A 24805-nucleotide genomic window follows, 5' to 3' on the forward strand; every position below is an offset into this window, starting at 1 on the left:
ACGCTAACAGCACAGAGTCATGGGCAAGCTCATGTTAGCCTTTGAGAATGCTCATATGAAGAGCATGTACATTAATAATAATAATAATAATAATAATAATAATAATAATAATAATAATAATAATAGCAGCTTTTTTTCATGGTCTATCAGACATTCCATTCAGTTAGCAGGATATTGAACTCGTCTTTGACTCATTTAGTATGAATGGAATATATCTGATAGACCACTCAACGCCAGCCAATATTATTTAAATATATGTTACTCAGATCCGTCATGTATTTTGTATGAAAAATGCAAGTTTTTCAACACAAGAAGATAAACTTCATATCTTCAAGCCAAAATTGTCTCGTCTCGTCTTCTTCCGCTTTATCCGGGACCGGGTCGCGGAGGCAGCAGTCTAAGCAGGGAAGCCCAAACTTCCCTTTCCCCAGACACCTCGGCCAGCTCCTCGGGAAGAACACCGAGGCGTTCCCAGGCCAGCCGAGAGACATAGTCCCTCCAGCGTGTCCTGGGTCTTCCCCGGGGCCTCCTCCCGGGGGGACATGCCTGGAACACCTCCCCAGGGAGGCGTCCAGGAGGCATCCGAAAAAGATGCCCGAGCCACCTCAGCTGATTCCTCTCGATGTGGAGCAGCAGCGGCTCTACTCCGAGCTCCTCCCGAGTGACTGTGCTTCTCACCCTATCTCTAAGGGAGCGCCCAGCCACCCTGCGAAGGAAACTCATTTCAGCCGCTTGTATCCGCGATCTTGTCCTTTCGGTCATTACCCAAAGCTCATGACCATAGGTCATTTCTAGGCGCAGCCAGGGGCCAGAAGGAATCCTGTTTGGGAACCACAGGATTTCATCTCTGCTTTTTGCGGATGATGTTGTCCTGTTGGCTTCTTCAAACCAGGACCTTCAGCATGCACTGGAGCGGTTTGCAGTCGAGTGTGAAGCGGCTGGGATGAGAATCAGCACCTCCAAGTCCGAGGCCATGGTTCTCGACCGGAAAAGGGTGGCTTGCCCTCTCCAGGTTGGTGGAGAAGTTCTGCCTCAAGTGGAGGAGTTTAAGTATCTCGGGATCTTGTTCACGAGTGAGGGAAGGATGGAGCGTGAGATCGACAGGCGGATCGGTGCAGCCTCCGCAGTGATGCGGTCGCTTTACCGGTCCGTTGTGGTGAAGAAGGAGCTGAGCCAAAAGGCGAAGCTCTCAATTTACCGGTCGATCTACGTTCCGACTCTCACCTATGGTCAAGCCAAAATTGTGATTTTCTTTTTATAATATAGACACATTTCCAAACAAAAAGGACCCAAATTTATCAAAACAATTCATTGATTTCCTCACGGGTGACATATTGAGATATACATCACAGTTTTGGTTCTCCATGTCCCAGATGGAGCTTGTAATAAAAATACAAGTGGCTTATTTCTCAGTAAAACACTTGAGCGCATATATATATATATATATATATATATATATATATATATATATATATTAGTGCTGTCAAAAATGTCGCGTTATTAACGCGTTAACTTGACTCAATTTTAACGGCGATAATTTTTTTATCGCGAGATTAACGCTCTGTGACATGATGCCACGCCCCGCACAGCCAGAGTCCTCTGCCCTCCCCCGAAGAGCCACGGTGCTCGGCTTAGGTTTCGTTTTCCCATTGGCGGCTCCAACCCCACTTTGCAGTGGCTGTGACAAGACGCGTTATGCTCTGCAATATTAAAAAAAAAAAAAAAAAAAAAAAAAAAACATTGCTACAACCAGTGTTCGAACTATGCCGATATTTTCGGGGGGGGGGGGGGGGGGGGGGTGTCCCTTTTTTTCCCTTGGGGGGGTGCTTGCGCTTGTCTCAGAGCGCGGATCTCCATCGCGCGCTCACTTCGGATATGCAAATGCTTCCCGTTACACACGATTGCTATGTCAATAAACATCATTTTGCCAATATTTTAGAGACCCCCCAACATTTCCCAAATCATGTTTTCAAGGGATCTCATGTCTGTTTCAGGGGATCTCGGATCCCCCGAGTACCCCCGTAGTTCGAACGGTGAGCAAGCCCATTCACTTTTTTATGCTGATAAGAGAATTACAATGTTTTTTCATGTGACAAAAATGTGCGATTAAATTGCGATTAATCGCGAGTTAACTATGACAGTCGCGACATTAATCGCGATTAAATATTTTAATCGCTTGACAGCACTAATTATATATATATATATATATATATATATAAAATCTCATTATCTGTAGCCGCTTTATCCTGTTCTACAGGGTCGCAGGCAAGCTGGAGCCTATCCCAGCTGACTACGGGCGAAAGGCGGGGTACACCCTGGACAAGTCACCAGGTCATCACAGGGCTGACACATAGACGCAGACAACCATTCACATCTACGGTCAATTTAGAGTCACCAGTTAACCTAACCTGCATGTCTTTGGACTGTGGGGGAAACCGGAGCACCCGGAGGAAACCCACGCGGACACGGGAAGAACATGCAAACTCCGCACAGAAAGGCCCTCGCCGGCCACGGGGCTCGAACCCGGACCTTCTTGCTGTGAGGCGACAGCGCTAACCACTACACCACCGTGCCACCATATTATATATATATATATATATATGTGTATGTGTGTATGTATATAGCTACACACCATACTTCAAATAAATCTTCAAACAAGCCTGTATAAGCCGCTTTTTATTCATTTTTCAGCAGTTGCCCTTGAACATGCAGTTAAACATTCTTGAAATTCCTTCTCATGTCTCTGCTTTGCTTTTACATGTTCCCATAGACTCACATGAACCTGCCAGCATACAGTAGCATGAGGACACAATAAAAAACAAACCACATGACAGTCTATCTTTGGACCACTGTCATTTTGGGAAGCATGTTTATGAACACAGGAGCTGGACTTGCAGCAAGTCGCATCATAACCATACACGTCAACTCTCTCAGACAAGGGACGATTGCATAAAATGAGGCCATTCTTGGCGGTCATCAATGGCATGACACAGAGAGGAGGCTGCAATTCCATTTTCATTTGGCAAGGAGATGTCAAACTTGGAACAGTTGGTGGGGTTTTAACTTATTACTGCCAAGGGAAAGAAACACACTCTTGTTTGGCTTTAAAATATGGAGAGAAAAAAAAAAAAGCTAAGTAAAGCACGCAAGTGGTCAAACCAAGTATCGTGAATAATCAAATTGAGATTAATGAGTATTGTATTCTAGATAATGACTGCAGATAACATATGACATACGGGGTCACATACAGATGAATTTCATTAACAGGTTGTTTGTTTTTGACTCCTTTTTTTTATTGAAAGACCTTCAGCGCTGACTCAGCCGCCTCCCACTCGCATTCCCCATGACATCCAGGAATATTCAAGTGACCATCTGTTTGCTCAACACCGCTTTGTGCAACACCCAAACTAAAATACTTCCCATCAGAGAGGGTGTGGGTGCAAGTTCACGTTAGTGTCTGAGAGCACAGTCTACAATTTCAAAAAACCACCCCTCTCAAGAACAACAGTCATTTTGAACATGTACTGAAGGCTTGCCCTGTTTTTACACCTGAATAAACCAAACAAGGGGTTCAGGGATGGCTGCACTGGTAAGAGCTGGTGTCTTACAGACGATGTTGAGTAAGTATTTGGTGTGGCTGATGTTTTCCATGAGAACTGTTGTGTTTTCTTTGGGTACTTTTGTATTTATAGGGTTGACACCATGCAATGGGGCATTTTTGCCTTAAATAGATTATTATACTCCTTCCTACCAAACCTCACACTTATCCCTTCATTTTGGATCTTTTTAAGAACATTTTTGATAAAAAGTGATGAGGAGAATATTTATTACAATTAATTACACAAGATTTAAAATTGGTTAGGACCGTAAATTTGGCAGGACAGGTGTGTGTGTGTGTGTGTGTATAGAAATCCAGGGGTTAATCTGAGCCCAAAGTAGCACATCTCCAGCATGTCCAACCTCCAGCATCTCAAACACCAAACCTCCAGCATGTCTAACACTCCAGCATGTCTAACACTCCAGTATCTCCAGCACCAAACCTCCAGCATGTCCAACCCCCAGCATGTCCAGCAAATCCATCAGCATGTCCAGCACCAAAATCCCCCAGTATGTCCAACCTCCAGCATCACCAGCACCAAACCCCCAGCATGTCTGGCACCAAACCCCCAGCATGTCCAAGACCAAGCCCCCAGCGTGTCCAACCTCCAGCATCACCAGCACCAAACCCCCAGCATGTCCAACCTCCAGCATCACCAGCACCAAACCCCCAGTATATCTGGCACCAAAACCCCAGCACCTCTAACACCAGTTTGATAGAAATTGTCATGCTATACAGCCTGTTTGTGGGGGGAGGGGGAAAAAACATTCTGGACAAATTTGGATATATGGAGATGCTTTATTTGCCCAAAAAGTTATTTTCTTCTACAATTATGCTTCACTGAGTCTTTATCCCACTCCAAGACTCTAATTAGATGCTACTGAATCGGATTTGTTCTGATATTATTGTTGCTGCTGCTGCTGGGTCAACCTAAATGTCTCTTTCCCCAGCACAGATTCCAGACTTTCCAAAGCCAATTACTGACAATCTCTCTAGAGGGTCCTGGATCTACCCAAGGATCTCCATCCATTGGACCATACCTCATAGAGTTCTCATGGGAGCCAACCATGGGGAATCTTTCTAAGGTGCCCAAATAACCTTAACTGGATCCTTGTAATTCAGGGAAGGAGCAGCTGTATCATGACACTGTCTCATATTGCAGAGCTCCTAGCCTAATCATGAAGAGCAAACACAAGCGCAACCCTGTAACCCTGAAGAAGAACCTCATTTCCACCACTTCATTGCAACCTAATTATTTCAGTCACTCTCCACAGCTTGGGACAATAAGTGAGGACAGACGTGGACTGACTCGCAAACAGAATGCTTTGTCTGAGCTCTTGCTTCACCACCGCAGATCAGTCCAGCGACTGAGTCACTGCTGCCACTGACCCAATGCATTATGAAAGCATGTTATGTATTAGAAATGTTCCAAAATTCTCGAGAAGACAACAGTCACTTCACTTAATCTCCCCAGTGGTTCAATAATATAACTAACAGAGAAGTGAAAATACTACATCATGATTAAGTAATTTCAGAACACACGTTGTGAGAATTTTTTGCTGGCAGAATCACTAAAAAGACTCCTATGATGTGAAGCGTTAATCTCCGTAATCTCCAAATGTGTTTGAAGACATGAATAAATGTTGAGGCTGGAAGTGTGTTAAAGCAAGACTGGCAGATTATTTATTATCTGCATGTCTGAATCTGGCACTAAATCAAAGAGCATGAACCTACCCCACGGAGGAGAGTTCCTCGTAACGTAATCTTCCTTCAAGTGAAAATTCCAGAGAGATTTCAGAGTCTTTATTGAACAAACAGTTCCATGGGGTGCACATGTTATGTGGGAGTTTAGAGAAAAATTTTCCACTTTACAGCCTTTCACAATAACAGATGTTTGAAACGAGAAAAAAAAAAGAAAAAAGTGCGACAGGTGGATTTTAAGTTGATAAAGTAAAGATTTCAGATCCAAAATTATTAGCACAATTCATACTTAACAGTTATTCCATGAAATCGAGTCGTACATGAACTGATAGACGAGGCGCGTAGCACCGAGTTGGCTATAAGCCATGTATGACGAGATTGAGTGGAATAACTTTTATTCAATCCTAATTCACTGGATTTTGAGAAACAGAGCATTTTTATTTTTTGCAAGTTCGAAAAATAAAAACCTTATAAAAAATGTCTGACAATCATTTCCGCTTAGAATGTAAAAAAAACCAGCGAAATGACAGTAGCAATTTGTGAAAAATGCTATAATGATTCTAAAAAAAAAAAAAAAAAAAAGGGGTCTTACTATAATAATAATAATAATAATAATAATAATAATAATAAATGTTAAATTTATATAGCACCTTTCAGAAAACCCAAGGACGCTTTACAATTATAAACAAGGAAAAAAAATGATATATATATATATATATATAAATAAATAAATAAATAAATAAATAAAAAGTCCACCAAGTAGGGGTCAGGATGTAATTCCCGTGGTGTAGCAGCCACAGTCTCACCAAAAGGCGCACAAAAACAAGTCCCACATCTCCAGTACCGCTGCCGTGACGCCGTCAGCAACATCGCTCGAACACCACGCCGTGGATCCACAAAGCGAGCAGAGAAGCTCCGCCACGCAGAGCGCTGGTATGTCCCAAACCGCCTGCACAGCCGCCGTGACACCACCGAGCAACATCGCTCGGAACATCACGCCAAGTGTTAAAGCGCAGAGCGCTGGACAACCACGATGTAAAATGAGCAACAAGCTCACTGCAGTCCACAGCTGGGAGCGCAGGCATCACCCACGGCGAACCAAGGCCTGGAGGGAACCGACGCCCAAAACTGGGTCCGGAGCTACACCACAACCGGCAGACAAAACACTCAAACAAGCATCAAACCATCAATGGCACTTCACGGAATCCAGGGACACGTCGGCCGAAATGAATCCGAGAAAATCGCAAAAGAAGCATTTTTTTTTTTAATTTGTGATTTTTGTTTTTTTCCATAATGTGCACGTTGAGATCTTGAAGAATGCAATCAGTATTTCAGATAATAGATTGTTTTGTTGGAAAAGCATACATTTTTTGTTGCAAATTGTCTCGTTTTTGTCAGGACTGTAGCCTGCTGGGGGGTGTGGGTAAATTACTATATGGGCCATTCATGTGACGATTTAAGTCTTTTGTTTTGGTTTGGGTTTTTTTGCCAATCAGCTGTATGATACGAGCTGAGCTCGTGGCTACTTAAGCTGCATACAGGCATGTAATTTCACTATGGAATGAGCAAGCTAAACATATCACAGAGGAGCTGAAACACCGCGAAGCAAACAGACGCACGGTAGTTACATCGGAGATGACCATTTCTAGCAAAAAAAAAAAAACAACCAAAAGGAAGTGTTCTAGGACTACATATTCCATCGGAGGCATTGATGTGTGCAAGGCGCCGTTTCTCTTTCTGATGGGGTAAGTTTATAAATCTAAGGCTGTGTGGTTATTTTTGCATGTAACGGACTGTGTTGTGGTTCGGTTACATGAAACTAGCGTTGTGTTAGTTATCATCGTGCTATCTTTCTTTCTTACGGTGTGAGTAATTTTTCAACCACAAAACGTTAAAGTATACTTTAGGACTTATTTTTGCACTTCATAATTGTGTTGGGCATACTTTGCATGGAAGGAAAATTGACGTGGTGATCTTTGTTTACATGAAAGTAGCATAGTGCTAGCTAGTAGGGGGTAGGGCTTTCCTTAATATCATGCAAATGAGCACCATTATGTGCCCTCCCTGCACCCAGAGGAACTGAGAAGGAAAACTTTGAGGGCGATTTTCTCCCTTTCCTGTTTTAAGAGTTATGCACTTTCAAAAGGCCACACATTCTTCAAATATTGTTTGTTGCTTTTGTTTTGGTTTTTTTTGTATTTTTTGGGGTTTTGTTTTCGAGTAGAGTTTTTATTTTGTCCTCAGTTGGTTCAGCAACACGCTCGGACATTGTTTTTCTCTACTCCTGGTACAGGAGCCGAAAGCCTAGTAGTAGAGTAGCCAATCAGAGTACACGATTGCTCATATCCAGCAAATGTGGATAAAATAAATACATTATATACGCTCACCGGCCATTTTAATACGAACTTGTTCTTGATTCTAAGATCCCTGTTCTTGGCTGCAGGAACCCAGTGTGTTCTTCTGCTGTTGCATGCTGAGATGCTTTTCTGCTCACCACAGTTGTAAAGAGTGATTATCTGAGTTACTATATCCTTCCTGGCCAAAAAGCTCAAACCAATCTGTCCATTTTCCTCTGACCTCTCTTATCCACAAGGCGTTTGTTTCCACCCACAGAACTGTCACTCACTCACTCAATGTTTTGTTTTTCGCACCATTCTGTGTAAACCTGAGACCGTTGTGTGTGAACACCCCAGGAGATCAGCAGTTTCTGAAATATTCAAACTAGTCCATCTGACTCAGACCAATACCTACCGTATGTGACAATGAAAGGCACGCTTTCAGATCATAATTTTACCCCATTCTGATGTTTGAACATTGCGAACATTAACTGAAGCTCTTGATTTGTATCGGCATGATCTTATGGCAAGGGATCGGCTGATTAGAGAGCCACATCAAACAGCAGGTGTATGGGTGTTCCTAATAAACTTGCCAGTGAGTGTATACAAAATGTGCAAAATTAAAATGATTATGAACATGTAATGATATTTTGAGCACATCTGATGACTCCGTAGTCTTATTTTATTGCAGTATTATTTTCCAACATTGTGTTCCCCTCTTTCTTTTTCTAATATTCACTAAAACCTCCCCTGGAGATGCAAGAATCAAGGCTGGAGACTTGCTAAACATATGATCAGTCCACAGAAAGTGTAGTTACCTCCGACAACTTTTTTGGAGGAGGTTATGTTTTCGCCTCCGTTTGTTTGTTCCCAAAGCATCTCAAAAAGCAGTGAACAGATTTTGCTGAAATTTGGTGGAAAGGTGAACCATGGGCCAAGGAACATCTCATCTCATTATCTCTAGCCGCTTTATCCTGTTCTACAGGGTCGCAGGCAAGCTGGAGCCTATCCCAGCTGACTACGGGCGAAAGGCGGGGTACACCCTGGACAAGTCGCCAGGTCATCACAGGGCTGACACATAGACACAGACAACCATTCACACTCACATTCACACCTACGGTCAATTTAGAGTCACCAGTTAACCTAACCTGCATGTCTTTGGACTGTGGGGGAAACCGGAGCATCCGGAGGAAACCCACGCGGACACGGGGAGAACATGCAAACTCCGCACAGAAAGGCCCTTGTCAGCCACGGGGCCCAAACCCGGACCTTCTTGCTGTGAGGCGACAGCGCTAACCACTACACCACCGTGCCGCCTGGGCCAAGGAACAATTGATTAGATTTTGATGCAAAGCAAATCCGGATACGTATGCAAATCCAGGATTCCCCCCTTCCCCAGCGTAACTCAAAAAGTAGTGAACAGATTTGGATAAAATTTGGTGGACAGCTTCAGTATTATCCTAGGTTTAAGTGAATTGATTTTGATGTTGATCACATGTGGCTCAGTGGAGATATGCACTCTACTATGTATGCTTCTAGTTTAACCTGCAGTGGTTTGCTTTTTAAGTTTACATCAAGCTTGAGTTGCCAAGTGACTTACCGCAGAAGAATTTGACTGTCTCTTCTATGTCGAATTATTCCTTCAAGGAGACTGGAATTTCTTGCTTGTACAGCTTTTCAGTAGTTTTTGTTCCTGATTTACGCAACATGTTTTCAACACCTACTTCTACAGAAATGAAGAGAGTTCTACAAAGGGCAGGATAACAGCAGTGCTGCATATGTTATTGCCTTCATCCTTAAGTAGTATTAAACTTAAGGATAATCACATAATTATAACTCAGACGGAGACATCAGGTGCGGTGATAAGAGTGCAAATGGATGCAATTTCCGTACCTTTCATTACAACCTTAATCTCAGGTTCAGAGCTCACTCACTCTTCTACCTCAATGAAGCATTAAAGGAAAACACAGATGCTTTTCATTCATTATGTCTCATAGCATGGCTAACGGGGACAAAGCAAGCTTTTGTTGAGGGATAAATAAGTAGCTCTCAAAGAGCTAGACAAGAGTAGAGAAGTGTAATGAAATAATACCAACAGGAAAAAAAAAAAAAGTACCTTTGTGTGTTCTTCCTCTCTTTGATGAATAATCCTGGAAAAAAAAAATACAAGAAAACAAGTCAGAATGAACAGAGTGATTATGTCAAACCCTCAGTTCTCCATCTTGCATGTTCTGTCTCTCATCTGTCATTTTCTTGTATTGTACAAAGGCAAGCAGAGGCCAGGATGAGCAGGGAAAAGTGCAGGAGTCAGCAAAAATGTTAGAGCAGCGAGCGTCTGGAGCCAAACCTTGGAGAGATTAATCAGTTTTAGCTGGTTGAATAGATCGGAGCTAAATATAGGCTTTTTCCTCAAGAATGTGGAAAAAAAAAAAAAGTGCCTGTTGTTAGAGGAAGGTCAACTAGCACTGATGCCAAGTCACGATTTTTCCCACATCCAGATTTTTATAGGTTTATCAGACACAAGAAGAATTCAGTTTTTATGATGGTGTTCACAATACTGAATGCATCTAATAATAATAATTTTTAGCAGTTACCAAATTATTCAAATAGTTATGCAAACAGCATACTAGTGCGTTGTGTCGGGGGGGGGGGGACGACACACGACCCAAACATGGCCCGTAGGTGCTAAAGAAGGCAACTGGACTTGCTTGAAACCCTTGAAGACGTTTCACCTCTCATCTGAAAAGCTTCTTCAGTTCTGTCTGACGAGTGGGGAGTTTCAGGTATTTATCCTCTAGTTAACCCAAAGCAACCCTAAGGAGAGTCATTGACCCTCTCAACCATCCTGTACTGTAGGCTGTTAGGGTCGCTGGAGGCCGGGTGTGAATGGTGTTAGTAGCCTAGAGGGTCCTTACGGTGATCCGTGGGTTGTTGGCTCTCTTTGCCATCATACGAGTCATTGAAGTCAGCTGAGTCTTGGTGTGGATGTGTATTCAATTTTCTGGGAAGTGTGCCAAGGACTGCATTGTAGGTGGCTGATAAGTGGTGTCTCAGACCACCTCGTCTGTTCAGTGATGGACGTTCCAGGTTGACAAAGATGACCCATGTGACCTCAACGACTCTAGGTTGCTTTTGGGTGGCACAATGGTGTAGTGGTTAGCACTGTCGCCTCACAGCAAGAAGGTTCTTGGTTCGAGCCCAGTGGCCAACAGGGGCCTTTCTGTGCGGAGTTTGCATGTTCTCCCCGTGTCTGCGTGAGTTTCCTCTGGGTGCTCCGGTTTCCCCCACAGTCCAAAGACATGCGGTTAGGTTAACATGGGGCAGCCTTAGGCTGAGGTGCCCTTGAACGAGGCACCCAACCCCCAACTGCTCCCTGGGTGCTGTTAGAGTGGCTGCCCACTGCTTTGGGCATGTGTGCGCGCTTATTTCTTGTGTGTGTGTGTTTACTGCTTCAGATGGGTTAAATGCAGAGAGGAATTTCACAAGTTCTTCTTGTTCTAATCGATTAGTTTATTGTCACCCCCCCACACACACACACACTTTCGTACAGTCAACAATGAAATACCGTCCCTCGTAGCCTAAACAAGAGTAGTTACAAAATTATTACATGACCCGTACAGACCCGCATGCACACTCTTAATAAAACCATTGGGAAAAGTCACGTGACTTGGCAAACACGGATTTTTGAATCCGGTCCAGAAAAAGCCGCATGCGGCCCCAGACCCGTTTCCCTCGCTTCCGCCATTTTCATTTCGCTCTGGATTGTTACTTTGAAAAATGAGCGACACAACTGAGCACAGTGAAAGTCTCATCTCATCTCATTATCTCGTATCTTGAGCCGCTTTATCCTGTTCTACAGGGTCGCAGGCAAGCTGGAGCCTATCCCAGCTGACTACGGGCGAAAGGCGGGGTACACCCTGGACAAGTCGCCAGGTCATCACAGGGCTGACACATAGACACAGACAACCATTCACACTCACACCTACGGTCAATATGCGCTACGTTCACACTGCAAGGCTTAAGGCTCAATTCCGATATTTTTGTGAAATCCGATTTTTTTGTGAGGTCGTTCACATTAACAAATATATGCGACTTGTATGTGATCCTCAGTATGAACGAAAAGCGACCTAAAAGTGTTCCGCATGCGCATTGCAGGATACGACGACGTCACACGCAGTGAGCATGGCCAGTGTTTACGGAAGTAAAACCGCCCGGTTGCGGTATGACCCATCCAATCTAGCTTGAATAGCTGTATCCCCCCAAATGGAAATCAGCTCCCTAACCTCTGCGTCCTTCCATTGAGAAGATTCAGAACCTTCACAGCCCGAAGCGTCCCTCGCATTGATGTCATGCGCAGGGGGGCAGATACGTTTTTTAAACTGGGAGGGACAAAAAACTGGGGGGGGACAAAGCTGCCAGCAAACCAACCCCAATATGCCTGTCAAACTTGTTGTTAGTAACCATAGCAACCAAGCTCGAGCTCGCAACCTGTGCAGTCTGCGCAGCTCAACCAACCGAATATCAGTCTTTGTTTTGTTTTATGTGAGTTGTTGCAACTATGTATACACTGCTGTGCACCTCAATAAACCGAATGGTAATTAGTCTTTTGATTTTTCCGTGAGGTTTGCCTTATGCAAAGAAAGACAGCATAGACGTTTTTTCCTCCCTATAAGTGGGGGGGACCGAACGAGGTGAATTTAAATCTGAGTGGGACGAGTCCCACCCTCTATCTGCGCCCGTGGTCATGCGCCATGTTGTTGTAACTTTTTTTTGAGAGACCCGCCGCCTACTTCAGCGCAGAATAGTGACGTTTGTGGCTTGTTGATGACGTGTAAGTCGGATGAATGCGACCTGGCGGTTCAGACTGAAGTCGCATATGAAAAGATCGGATAGGAATCGGAATTAGGACCACATATCCAAACGGCCTGGGTCGGATTTGAAAAAATCGGATCTGTGTCGTTCATATTGTCAATAAAAGATCGGATACAGGTCACATATGGGCGAAAAGATCGGATTTGAGTCACTTCAGCCTGCAGTGTGAACGTAGCCTTTAGAGTCACCAGTTAATCTAACCTGCATGTCTTTGGACTGTGGGGGAAACCGGAGCACCCGGAGGAAACCCACGCGGACACGGGGAGAACATGCAAACTCCGCACAGAAAGGCCCTCGCCGGCCACGGGGCTCGAACCCGGACCTTCTTGCTGTGAGGCGACAGCGCTAACCACTACACCACCGTGCCGCCCCCGCACAGTGAAAGTGAATTTTATTATCCAGATGATTTGTCAGACACAGACCTAATGACTCAACTCTATTTTCTTTTCAAATCAAAGTCCTTTTGTGTAGAATTAATAGGCTTGTATCGATGTTGTCTCCATGAGCTGACCCAAGTTTGAACTGACCTTTACGCACGATGTTCTCTTAAAATCATTTTCATTTCAAGAGAACAGTAAAGTCAGCTGCATTTTATAGAATTCAAACTATTATTTCAAACTTGTGCAAAGGTGATTCAGCATATTAATGATTTGCTGTCAATCAAATAAAAATTGATTGGTTTGGGGTTTTTTTGCATACCGTTGTTCAGTGTTTTCCACTGTGTATGTTAGATACAAAAGGTCATATGATAAAATGCTTATTGACCGACTTGGGTCGGGCCGGACGGGAAATATTTGGCTCTTGGTCATTCGCACGAACCGAGTGCAGCAGCATGACCTCAAGCAAAATATTTTCCCGTCCGGCCCGACCTACTTGCTCACACATTTACAACTTGGCAGCAATTTTCACTGACATAGTTTTGGTTTTGTTTTTCTTTTAAATAAACATAAGGTGCATGGTGTGATGTGTAAGGATTGCACACGTGGAGTGTAGGTTACAAAGTCCAGCATTGCACTACTGGCGTGCAAAGTAAAGTGTGCAGTGCAGGGTGTGAGGTTTGGATTGCAAATAGGAACCAAGAGTTCTGTGACATGATCCAAGGCTTCACCAGTTGAAAGAAAAGTTTGCTAAACAGAACCAATGGTTTAGCAGCAAGAAGCCAGGGTTAATGGATCATAATCAAGTGCTCATCAATCACAACCAAGGCCAAAGTTTCCAGTCAGAACCAAGGGTTCGCCAATCACAATCCAGGATCACCAATCAGATTCACAGATTCCAAAGGTTTTTGAATCAGATCTATGGAACCATCAATGAGTCCTAAAAGGTTTCTTCCTGAGAATCCAAGGCTTTCCATTCAGAACCAAGGGTTCAATCAATCACAAGCCAGTGTTTTCTAACTTGAACCCACTAGAACCGATTTGTTTTAATAAAATTTCGATGTACACTACCGTTCAAAAGTTTGGGGTCACTTTGAAATGTCCTTATTTTTGAAAGAAAAGCACTGTTCTTTTCACTGAAGGTCACTTTAAACTAATCAGAAATCCACTCTATACATTGCTAATGTGCTAAATGACTATTCTAGCTGCAAATGTCTGGTTTTTGGTGCAATATCTCCATAGGTGTATAGAGGCCCATTTCCAGCAACTATCACTCCAGTGTTCTAATGGTACAATGTGTTTGCTCATTGCCTCAGAAGGCTAATGGATGATTAGAAAACCCTTGTACAATCATGTTAGCACAGCTGAAAACAGTTGAGCTCTTTAGAGAAGCTATAAAACTGACCTTCCTTTGAGCAGATTGAGTTTCTGGAGCATCACATTTGTGGGGTCGATTAAATGCTCAAAATGGCCAGAAAAATGTCTTGACTAGATTTTCTATTCATTTTACAACTTATTGTGGCAAATAAAAGTGTGACTTTTCATGGAAAACACAAAATTGTCTGGGTGACCCCAAACTTTTGAACGGTAGTGTAGTCACAATCCAGGCTTGTAGTACTCGAGTCCGACTCGTGCCCTAATCTTAAGGGCTCGTGACTTGACTTGGATTTGAGCACTGATGACTAGGACTTGTACATTAACTGCATTCGGACTCATAAATTGGAGACGAGGACTTGGATTTTTTTTCCTTTACTTTTTGTAACATGCCATAATAATTTGGCGTAAAATATTTATATCTAGGTTCATTTTTATACCAATTTCATGCAAGAGAATGCACATTCACCTGTTCATGCGTCATGTTCAGGAACAAACTAACGTTAATGGTGCTAAAATGCCTGGAGAGACGCCGCTAGGATTGTCTGCTTTGCTTATACTGTACAGACTTCTCGTGCAGTGGGAAAAAATGCACTGCTATGTGTTCCATATGTAGACGAACCATCAAGGAGACGACGGGGACAACCTCGAACTTCAATCATCATTTGGCAAAACTACGCCCAGAGAAGGAAGTGGCATGCTATGTTCATTGCTCGGTTGATAGGGGGCGAGGCTTGCTTGCTGAGCGATGAACTAGCTAGTGTTAACCCTCTCTCATGTTATTTGCCCTGTTGATAGTGGGCGGGGCTTGCTGAGTGATGAACAAGCTTTTTATCAGTAGCCTGTTAACTAAAACGCAGCCGTCGAGCAGTACAGTAACGTTAGTCCGACACAGTAGCAGAGACGCTTTCACATAAAGGCAGCAACAGCCACCGTCAAATGGCGCAGGTGGAGTCTTGTTCTCGGACCCGACTCGGATCAGTAGTGGACTCGATTTGAGCACTGGAGACTCGAGACTGGATTCAGACTCGAGGTTTAGTGACTCGACTACAACACTGTCACAATCTTTGGTCTGTCGTGTAGCCCTTACACAATTCATAATATCCAATTCTGAATGCACAGCATAGAAGTGAATATCAACGCATGATATATCTAATTTCGTGAGAACTGGATTCAGTTAAAACCAAAGCAAGGATTGGCGTCTTTCAAAGACACTGAACAGATTTAACACCAAGCAATTCTGAATGATCTTCAGTATAATTACAAGGGGCTGGAGACATGTCCACCCTCTGCGTAGTGGTGACGGTAGGGTGTGATTTAAGATGCCAGGGAGACACAGTGGAGATGAGTAGAGCTGTGTCTGAGCACTGGGTGGAAAGTTTAGCTGCTCTTTGGTGATAATTAAAACCGCTATGGAGTGATGGAAGAAGTGAGAGAGCCACACACTCAAACTCTACTGAAAAACTGTAGCCAAAAACAGACAAAAAAAAACACTACTTTTGAAAACAAGCATGTTAAATGTCTCATCTCATCTCATTATCTCTAGCCGCTTTATCCTGTTCTACAGGGTCGCAGGCAAGCTGGAGCCTATCCCAGCTGACTACGGGCGAAAGGCGGGGTACACCCTGGACAAGTCGCCAGGTCATCACAGGGCTGACACATAGACACAGACAACCATTCACACTCACATTCACACCTACGCTCAATTTAGAGTCACCAGTTAACCTAACCTGCATGTCTTTGGACTGTGGGGGAAACCGGAGCACCCGGAGGAAACCCACGCGGACACGGGGAGAACATGCAAACTCCGCACAGAAAGGCCCTCGCCGGCCACGGGGCTCGAACCCGGACCTTCTTGCTGTGAGGCGACAGCGCTAACCACTACACCACCGTGCCGCCTGCAAACGAGATATTGTTGTTTATTATTTTGTGTGTGTGGGTTTTTTTTGCTTTAATGTTCATTTTTTTTGGTAATGTCCTACTGAAAACACTGACACCAATAATACACCTTGGAGTTTCTCAGTTATTAATAATTAATGAATAGACTACAACAGGACATGCTGGGTGATGGGATGGTACAATGATTTACCACCACTAGGTTAATTATTTTCCATTAACAGCACTTTGTGAAGGATGTTATTCCTCCAACTCTATTCAATGTCTTTATTCAAAGAATGACATGTCATACAGGTGGGACAGTGGTGAAGTGATTAGCACCGTCACCTTCCTGCAAGAAGGTTCTGGCTTTGAACCTTGGGGCCAACTGGGGCCTTTCTGTGTGGAGTTTACATGTTCAGTTCATGGGTTTCCTTCTGGGGCTTTGGTTTCCTCCAGCAGTCCAAAGACATGTGGATTAGATCAAGTGGCTACGCTAAATTGCCCATAGTTGTGAATGGTTTTTCTTCGATGTGATAGATTGTGATAGATTGGCAACCTGCCCAGGGTGAACCCCTGGGATTGGCTCCAGCTCACCCACAGGAGACTGGATAGCAAGTCCTACCTTTTATAGTTTCATTTCATGTTATGGAACATCCATGAAACAAGTTATTTAACAGTTGTTCCACAAAATCAAGTCATACATGAGCTGATAGTTGATGAGGCATGTAGCACCGAGTTGTCTATAAGCCATGTACCATGAGATTGAGTGGAATAACTGCTTTATTCTATCCACATTCACTGGAGTTTGAGAAACAGAGCCTTTCCATTTTTTGCAAATTTGATAAAAACTTTATACAAAACGTCCAACAAAATCATTGCCGCTTAGAATGTAAACAAACCGGCCAAATGACAGGAGCAATTTGTGAAAAATGCTATAATAATAATAATTATTGAAAAAAAAAAAAAAGGATTCTTACCATCAAATACTTTATTCCATATTTTCTTGCTTTTTATTTTTTGGGGTTTTGTTTTCGAGTAGTTTTTAATTTTGTCCTCGGTTGGTTCAGCAACACACACCACCATTTTGTTTTTTCTCTACTGACGGTATATGAGCTGATATCCTAGTAGTAGAGTAGCCAATCAGAGTGTGCGATTGCTCATATCCAGTGAATGTGGATAGAATAATTCTGTTATCATTTATGTTAAAGCAGCTATAACCAATGTTCCCTCACCAGCATCTCCATTTCCTTTCTTTCAAAGTTATTAAGACCAACAAATTGCAGCTTGTTACTGAAAACCCCCCAAAATATAAAAACTTCTTCATCTTCAAGACTTTCCTTTAATTGAAAAACACAAAATTACAGCTTTACCTCTTACTGTTACAAATAAATGGCTCCTTTTGAAAAACCATCCATCCATTATCTGTGTAGGGTCGCGGGCAAGCTGGAGCCTATCCCAGCTGACTATGGGCGAGAGGCGGGGTTCACCCTGGACAAGTCTCCAGATCATCGCAGGGTTGACACAGAGAGACAGACAACCATTCACACTCACATTCACACCTACGGTCAAGTTAGAGTCACCAGTTAACCTAACCTGCATGTCTTTGGACTGTGGGGGAAACCGGAGCACCCGGAGGAAACCCACGCAGACACGGGGAGAACATGCAAACTCCGCACAGAAAGGCCCTCGCCGGCCACTAAGCTTGAACCCAGAACCTTCTTGCTGTGAGGTGACAGTGCTAACCATTACATCACTGTACCACCCCTTTTGAAAAACCTCATCAGCAATTACACATTCATATAAACCTGTGATTTGTAGCAGAAAATTAATCAACACCTACTGATCAGTCAGAATTTAACATTGTGGTTATTACAGTTTATTCAAAGTATAAACAAGAGCTTGGGTTTCTGTTTCTTATTCATTGTTTGACGACTTTCAATTTCAACACAAGAATTTGAATTTGCACCATTTCAACCAGGACATGCTCTCTGATCTACACTCGGCTGCTTTTCTTCAGATAACAGCCGACCACATGAACCCTTCCATCACCCATCTCTCCTGAGAGCAGACATCTGCAGCCGACTCACTACCTGAACCCAAACTGAACTCACTGCCTCGTCTGGGTGTTCGTGTGAAAAACACTCAGAACAATGGACAGCAGGAGAAATCTGGCTGCCTGGGAAAGAGATCGTAATTCAGACTCGGCCTTTAATCATATAATGGTGCCGACAGGGTTGCCTGGACAGCCTGAAGCTGAGGAAGTTATGTGTGGCATGTAGACACTGGAGAAACATCTTGGAGGAAAATAACAATTAAAATCTTTAACTCTTTCTGGAATTTTTCAAAACTTCCTGAGCAAACAGCAAAGCAAGGCCATCTGTCAGAAGGAGCGAGACGACAGGTAGCCATCTGGACCAAGTTCTACTCAGCAGGTGACATGGAACATGTTGGTCCAAAATACATCTCATCAAGGTTTCAAGGACGGAACAAAGTACAAATGTACTGCTTTCTTACATCATTAAATTAATAATAATAATAATAATAATAATAATAATAATAATAATAAAGACCCATAGTCTATCCAGCCTCATCAATGTTTCTCAAATTTAGTACTCCTGTTTAGTGGCTGTATTATTTTTTTTTTTTTAAATAAAGATTTTCAGCGTTACGGTTGGGACATTCAATTCCTATTGACCGTAAAGTCTCTCACAGCCTTCCCAAGCTCAGCAGAGTCATCTAACCTTACAGGAAAAGGGCAGAAATTTTCAATATTCGTGATGTGTAGCAGTTTATCGGCATCAAAATACAGGCTATTTTTGTGACTAGACACATTTTAATGACTGTAATAGTCACATTATTTTTTAAAAAATATTTAATATCCCAAATATTTTAAAGGGTAAGGGATATATATATATATATATATATATATATATATATATATCATCTCATATCATCTCTAGCCGCTTTATCCTTCTACAGGGTCGCAGGCAAGCTGGAGCCTATCCCAGCTGACTACGGGTGAAAGGCGGGGTACACCCTGGACAAGTTGCCAGGTCATCACAGGGCTGACACATAGACACAGACAACCATTCACACTCACATTCACACCTACGCTCAATTTAGAGTCACCAGTTAACCTAACCTGCATGTCTTTGGACTGTGGGGGAAACCGGAGCACCCGGAGGAAACCCATGCGGACACGGGGAGAACATGCAAACTCCACACAGAAAGGCCCTCGCCGGCCACGGGGCTCGAACCCGGACCTTCTTGCTGTGAGGCGACAGCGCTAACCACTACACCACCGTGCCGCCCCATATATTTTATTTATATATATATATATATATATATATATGACTGAGATAACAGGAAAATTTGGGAGGAAGAGAAGAGACGAACGGAGAAGAGACGAGATGAAAGGAGAAGAGACGAAGGGAGAAGAGGTGAAGGGAGAAGGAAAGGGAAGACAACAAATGAAATTGCCAAGTGATATTTCCAGCTCTTCTCAATTGCAGGCTACATTTAAGGCAATTAAATCCAATTTAAAACAACTAATCCACATGAATACCTGACTGGTGCAAAATTCTTCTCACAGCTCTAATAGAAATAAAAGCAAAAAAACAACAAAAAAAATCAATATAGATAAAACTTATTGAAATACAAGGAATGTAATCGTAAATTTTTCCTGTGTTCACAGCTTTAAACTCCAACGCTACAGTAAGCTTTGTACCACTGGGGAATTTTGGCCAATTAGTGAAGAAAATCCACCCTGATCTAATTATCTGAGATGGCTGATTGTACAAAGCACCAGAATAAAGTCTCCTACTTTTTCAGTTTATTGATGATATGAGGACAAATATTGAGAAAAATGAACGAGCAGGTAATTCATCATATATTTATTAGTATGTGTGCATGGCTTCTTAATCAGGACCAACAATAACAGAAAATTTCTCTGGATCCCTACATCCCACTTACATCAACAGATAAGAGTCCATGCAGATTAATAAAGACTCGCCGTTTCTTTAACAATAAGCACTGTTATTTTTATAAGCAGGCAAGACAAGATATGATTATCTTCCTCAATATTGAATCATCCATCACAATCCTTGAGCTCATTTGTCTTGAAGAATTTCCTATGATGGAAAACTTACTGTTACAAAAGCACTGATACTGGAGACTCCTTCCAAATATGTGAAAAGTTTTCTGTGAATCTCCTTACAGAAAACTTCAACATATCAACATCATTTAATCTGTTGTTAGCACATCCAGTCATAAGCCAGACCGGATGAGCTTATGCGATCACGCATCATCCGTCCATCTGTCCACAATTTACAAAAATCGCTGCTACTCCTACAGGATTAATTGGATTTCAATCAAACTCACACACAATGTTCTCCAGGTAGGTGTGCATAAAAAGTTGTCAAGATGGTGGTGCCACCAGTCTCATTCTCATCTCATCTCATTATCTCTAGCCGCTTTATCCTTCTACAGGGTCGCAGGCAAGCTGGAGCCTATCCCAGCTGACTACGGGCGAAAGGCGGGGTACACCCTGGACAAGTCACCAGGTCATCACAGGGCTGACACATAGACACAGACAACCATTCACACTCACATTCACACCTACGGTCAATTTAGAGTCACCAGTTAACCTAACCTGCATGTCTTTGGACTGTGGGGGAAACCGGAGCACCCGGAGGAAACCCACGCGGACACGGGGAGAACATGCAAACTCCGCACAGAAAGGCCCTCGCCGGCCACGGGGCTCGAACCCGGACCTTCTTGCTGTGAGGCGACAGCGCTAACCACTACACCACCGTGCCACCAGTCATATTTACAATTTTATGGCGGTGTGAAATTTTTAGGTGACTCGTCACATTAAACACTACTCTTCATAAACCGCTGGGACGTTTTCACTGAAACTCACCCAAAAGACTCAAAAGACACATACCAACAAGAGTTGTTCACCAGGTGGTGCCACCAGCCATGGATGTGGCTGCAGATGAGTCACGTGCAATTTCACAAAAATCGCTACTCCTCCCACAGGCTTGATCGGATTTCAACTGAACTCACACACAACAGTGGCCAGTATGAGCTACAGCCTCATTGAGGCTATTTTTGTTCCACGTTTGATGTACAAGTCCTTGAGTAGGTTGCTGCTATGGTAACCATAGTAACATGTTAGAACAAGCAGAGTAATAACCTCCGATCTGCAGCTGTGCTACTGTAAGAGCGCAAGAAAATTCTGACCAGAATCCAGAATCACATCATCATCTGTTAATATTGACAGAGTAAACAGGACTTGACAACATCAGGATTTTCTTTCCTTCGATCACTAAACGTCAATATCCCCATCCCCACCCCAAACGTCAATGTCCATCTCCCACTGAAAATATGAAAGAAATCTGATCTAGACCTCGTGACCCCCAATATGAAGCAATAAATACAGTATTGATCTGTTCTGACTCAATGGAACAACAGAAGTCAAGAAAACAAATTGGAAAATCTGCTGAAACGTTCCCTGAAAACCGAGAGGAACCAAAATGCCAAGTCTTGAGTTTGCAAAACATTCATAATGTCCATTTGGTAGTGTTTTGCCCAAAATGTTTGCTTTAATTGAAGTAAATTTGGTTCCAAGATCATAAAAGTCCATGATTAAAAAATATTTTTTGAACAAAGATACATCACAGATCTTATCTGTGTATTTGGTACTTTGTGTTACTTTTCTTCACCAACCTACAAGCACTTAGTCTTCCATAATGCATGACAAGATTAAAGAATACAAGGAATAGCAAGGAATTGGAGATCATGCCTCAGTGGAAAAAACTCTGCACATCCTTCCGCTCACACCTCTTAGGTTTCAGTCCAGGGGTTGATATGGCCATGTCTAGAACTTGACTGTGGTCATGTCACCATTTTTGTTTGAATTTGGAGGTACACTGTAGATCACTGTCTTTCTAGAAGATCCAAACGTGACTGGGTTGTAACCTCTTGGCAGGAAGTAGACACATTTTAATTTAAAATCTCTTGGTACTTCATGGAGTACTTGATACCATGCATCTCAATGTCATAGAACCTCATATATTCAGGATTTGGTTCTTTACTGTGCAACAATCCTTACTTTGGTGTTTCTTGCAAAAAGCTCCATTTCTCTTCCATCACACCAAAGAACCCAGGTTCAATCAAAGCTCTGTCAGAATCTGAACACCAGGTGATTATGTTAGTGATGATATAAAAGAAAAGGCTTTTCTTCTGGCACACCTTCTAAAGAGTTTGTTGGCATGAAGGTGGTCTAATTGTAGGTTCAGGTACTTTGGTAACCCCTTCAATAATACCACATTCTGCAAGTCTTATAGGGAAATGTAATGTAGCTGTACTATTGCAGAGTTCTACACTCACCAGCTACTTTAATAGGAACTTGTTCTTGATTCTAAGGTTCCTGTTCTTGGCTTTAGGAGTGGAACCCAATGTGGGCTTCTGCTGTTGCATGCCGAGATGCTTTTCTGCTCACAATGGTTGTAAAGAGTGATTAGATGAGTTACAGGGCTCTAACTGGACCAAAATATCAGCGTAGTGGCACCAGTCGTAATGGCTGGGGGTTCGGGGGCCACCTTAGGCCCCCAAAGGCTCACAGGTTCTACATGCTCAGAGATGAATTCTCATGCATTTCCTGGCACTTGCAGGCCTTCCTGAAAGCCACTCATTTTTGGTAACATTAATGAGTTTTTTGGGTTTTTCTGCCAAAAGTTGTCGTGATTTCAATCAAAAACAGACTTCTTATAATTAATATTCAATTATATTAGTGACATATTTATGGAATAAGAATAAAACAACCAGTTGATGTTCACCAAGTGTCAGCTTTATTTTCAGCCGTTCAATTACAATACATGACTATCCAGGTCTAACTCGGGGACTGGCACGTATTTCTGACCACATGTGTGCAGTCTCGTCTGCTATATAGCATCCAAGCATGGCCTCTAATGGAGAAGGAACTGGATAAGATTGAGACTTTATGGCATGGTTTCTTAAGGAAAATGGTGAAAGGTGGATACCAGTGTAAAGACACCCCAAGCAGAAAAGAACAGAGTGATGTCCAGCTTGAAGGAGAGATAGACTGGAGCTTTACAATCTCAAACCAACGCCTGCGGGAGATCACCCACACACTACCTATCTGCGAGTTCTGCTACTGCTTATTTGAAATATAGTGGTGATATCTGCTAACTTGACAATGACGCCCTGCAAAAACAGGCACTCTGATGTAAGAACGTCTAGGAGAGTATGGATGAATGTTGAAAAGCTACTGGGAGTTGATGCCCAACAGGCAAGAAAAGCCATGATGGAAAAGGCAGCCCTTCTGTGACTGATGGATGTCAGATTTCCACCTCCATCCATTCAGAAGTGCCCCAAGGCCAGAAATGCGCCGGGCGGGAAACTATGATGATGATTATGATGTGATGACGTGTGATGCGTAAGCACCTCTTAACACAGAGGGCACTTTACTGAGAACACAGCATAAGGAAGGAGATAAATCGGACTAGCATGATCATTGACCATCTCCACACAGAACTACTCAGGCAGCTAAGCACTGGGCACTTACGTGGACGGGGAATGGAGTATGTCCGAATGTAGAACATTCGCAAGGTGGTGCGCTGCCATTGCCACCGCATCGGGATAACAAGAGAAAATTAAACAAGACCATGTTTTCAAGATTGACAAGTCTTTATTAGTGTAGCGGCAACTTTTACAGGCGTGTCAGCAATATTGTGGGTGTGGCGGTAAGGAAATATTGTGCATCGGCCCGATACGCTGAAAAGGCCTAGTTAAAACCCTGGAGTTACTATGTCCTTCCTGACAGCTCGACCCAATCTGGCCATTTTCCTCTGACCTCTCTTATCAACAAGGCGTTTGTTTCCACCCACAGAACTGTCACTCACTCACTATGTTTTTCACACCACTCTGTGGATAGAGACTGTTGTGTTTGAAAACCGCAGGAGATCAGCAGTTTCTGAAATACTCAAACCAAACTCAAATCACCTGGCTCAAACCAACACCCATTAACCTTTTCCTCAGTTGTTGGCATTTACAGTCCTTCATATCCAGTAAGTGGTGGTTCATTTCCCTTAATGTTTTGGACACAAGGGCAGAAAGACAAATGCATTACACTAAATCATCTCCAGTCAGTAACTAGACACCACCAGTGTGTCCCTTCTGGTCGGTGTACCAGTTAATGAGTGTAGCTACAATGCAAGTTCATCAACCTGTAATAAAGCAGGAACTCAATGTCTTAAAGGAAAAATTCCACCATCAGTGACTTCCATATCCATATTTATAATCTGTGATCTTCAATTGTACAAAAGATCTATTTTAAGATTCAGTTTTTTTTGGTCTAAACTTCTTTTGAAGACTTTGGTTTATAATTTCCTACATTATCCAAGATGCTGTTCGACTCCCTGCTGAGAGTGGAGCAGTGGGATTTAACCCTCATTTCATCTCTACATAAAGACAGTGATGCGGCGGCGCTTTAATCCTTTAGTCTGTCTGGCTCTTTCAGCTCCTCGTCTGTATGCTCTGCTCAAATATGTTTACATACAGTGACATGAACGCCATCTTGGATATGAATGTCATGGCAATATTTGGGCTTTCAGTAATTTCTTTGAACTGTTCTTTTTCTGTGG

General features: G+C 42.9%; 1 protein-coding gene across 3 annotated transcripts in view; it reads right to left on the bottom strand.

Annotated features, from left to right (window-relative positions):
- Positions 1-24805, bottom strand: part of gdpd5b (glycerophosphodiester phosphodiesterase domain containing 5b) — a 187194-nt gene that overhangs the window by 157690 nt on the left and 4699 nt on the right. For 2 of the 3 annotated variants that reach the window (XR_009650210.1, XM_060897758.1), the window contains exon 2: positions 9752-9785. The exons of the other annotated variant lie outside the window; for it this stretch is intronic. The gene's annotated coding sequence lies outside the window, so the exon portion shown is untranslated. The remainder of the gene's footprint in view (positions 1-9751; positions 9786-24805) is intronic. 3 annotated transcript variants of the gene reach the window in all.

This window comes from Neoarius graeffei, chromosome 17 (assembly GCF_027579695.1).
Source record: "Neoarius graeffei isolate fNeoGra1 chromosome 17, fNeoGra1.pri, whole genome shotgun sequence".
Classification (NCBI taxonomy): Eukaryota; Metazoa; Chordata; class Actinopteri; order Siluriformes; family Ariidae; genus Neoarius; species Neoarius graeffei.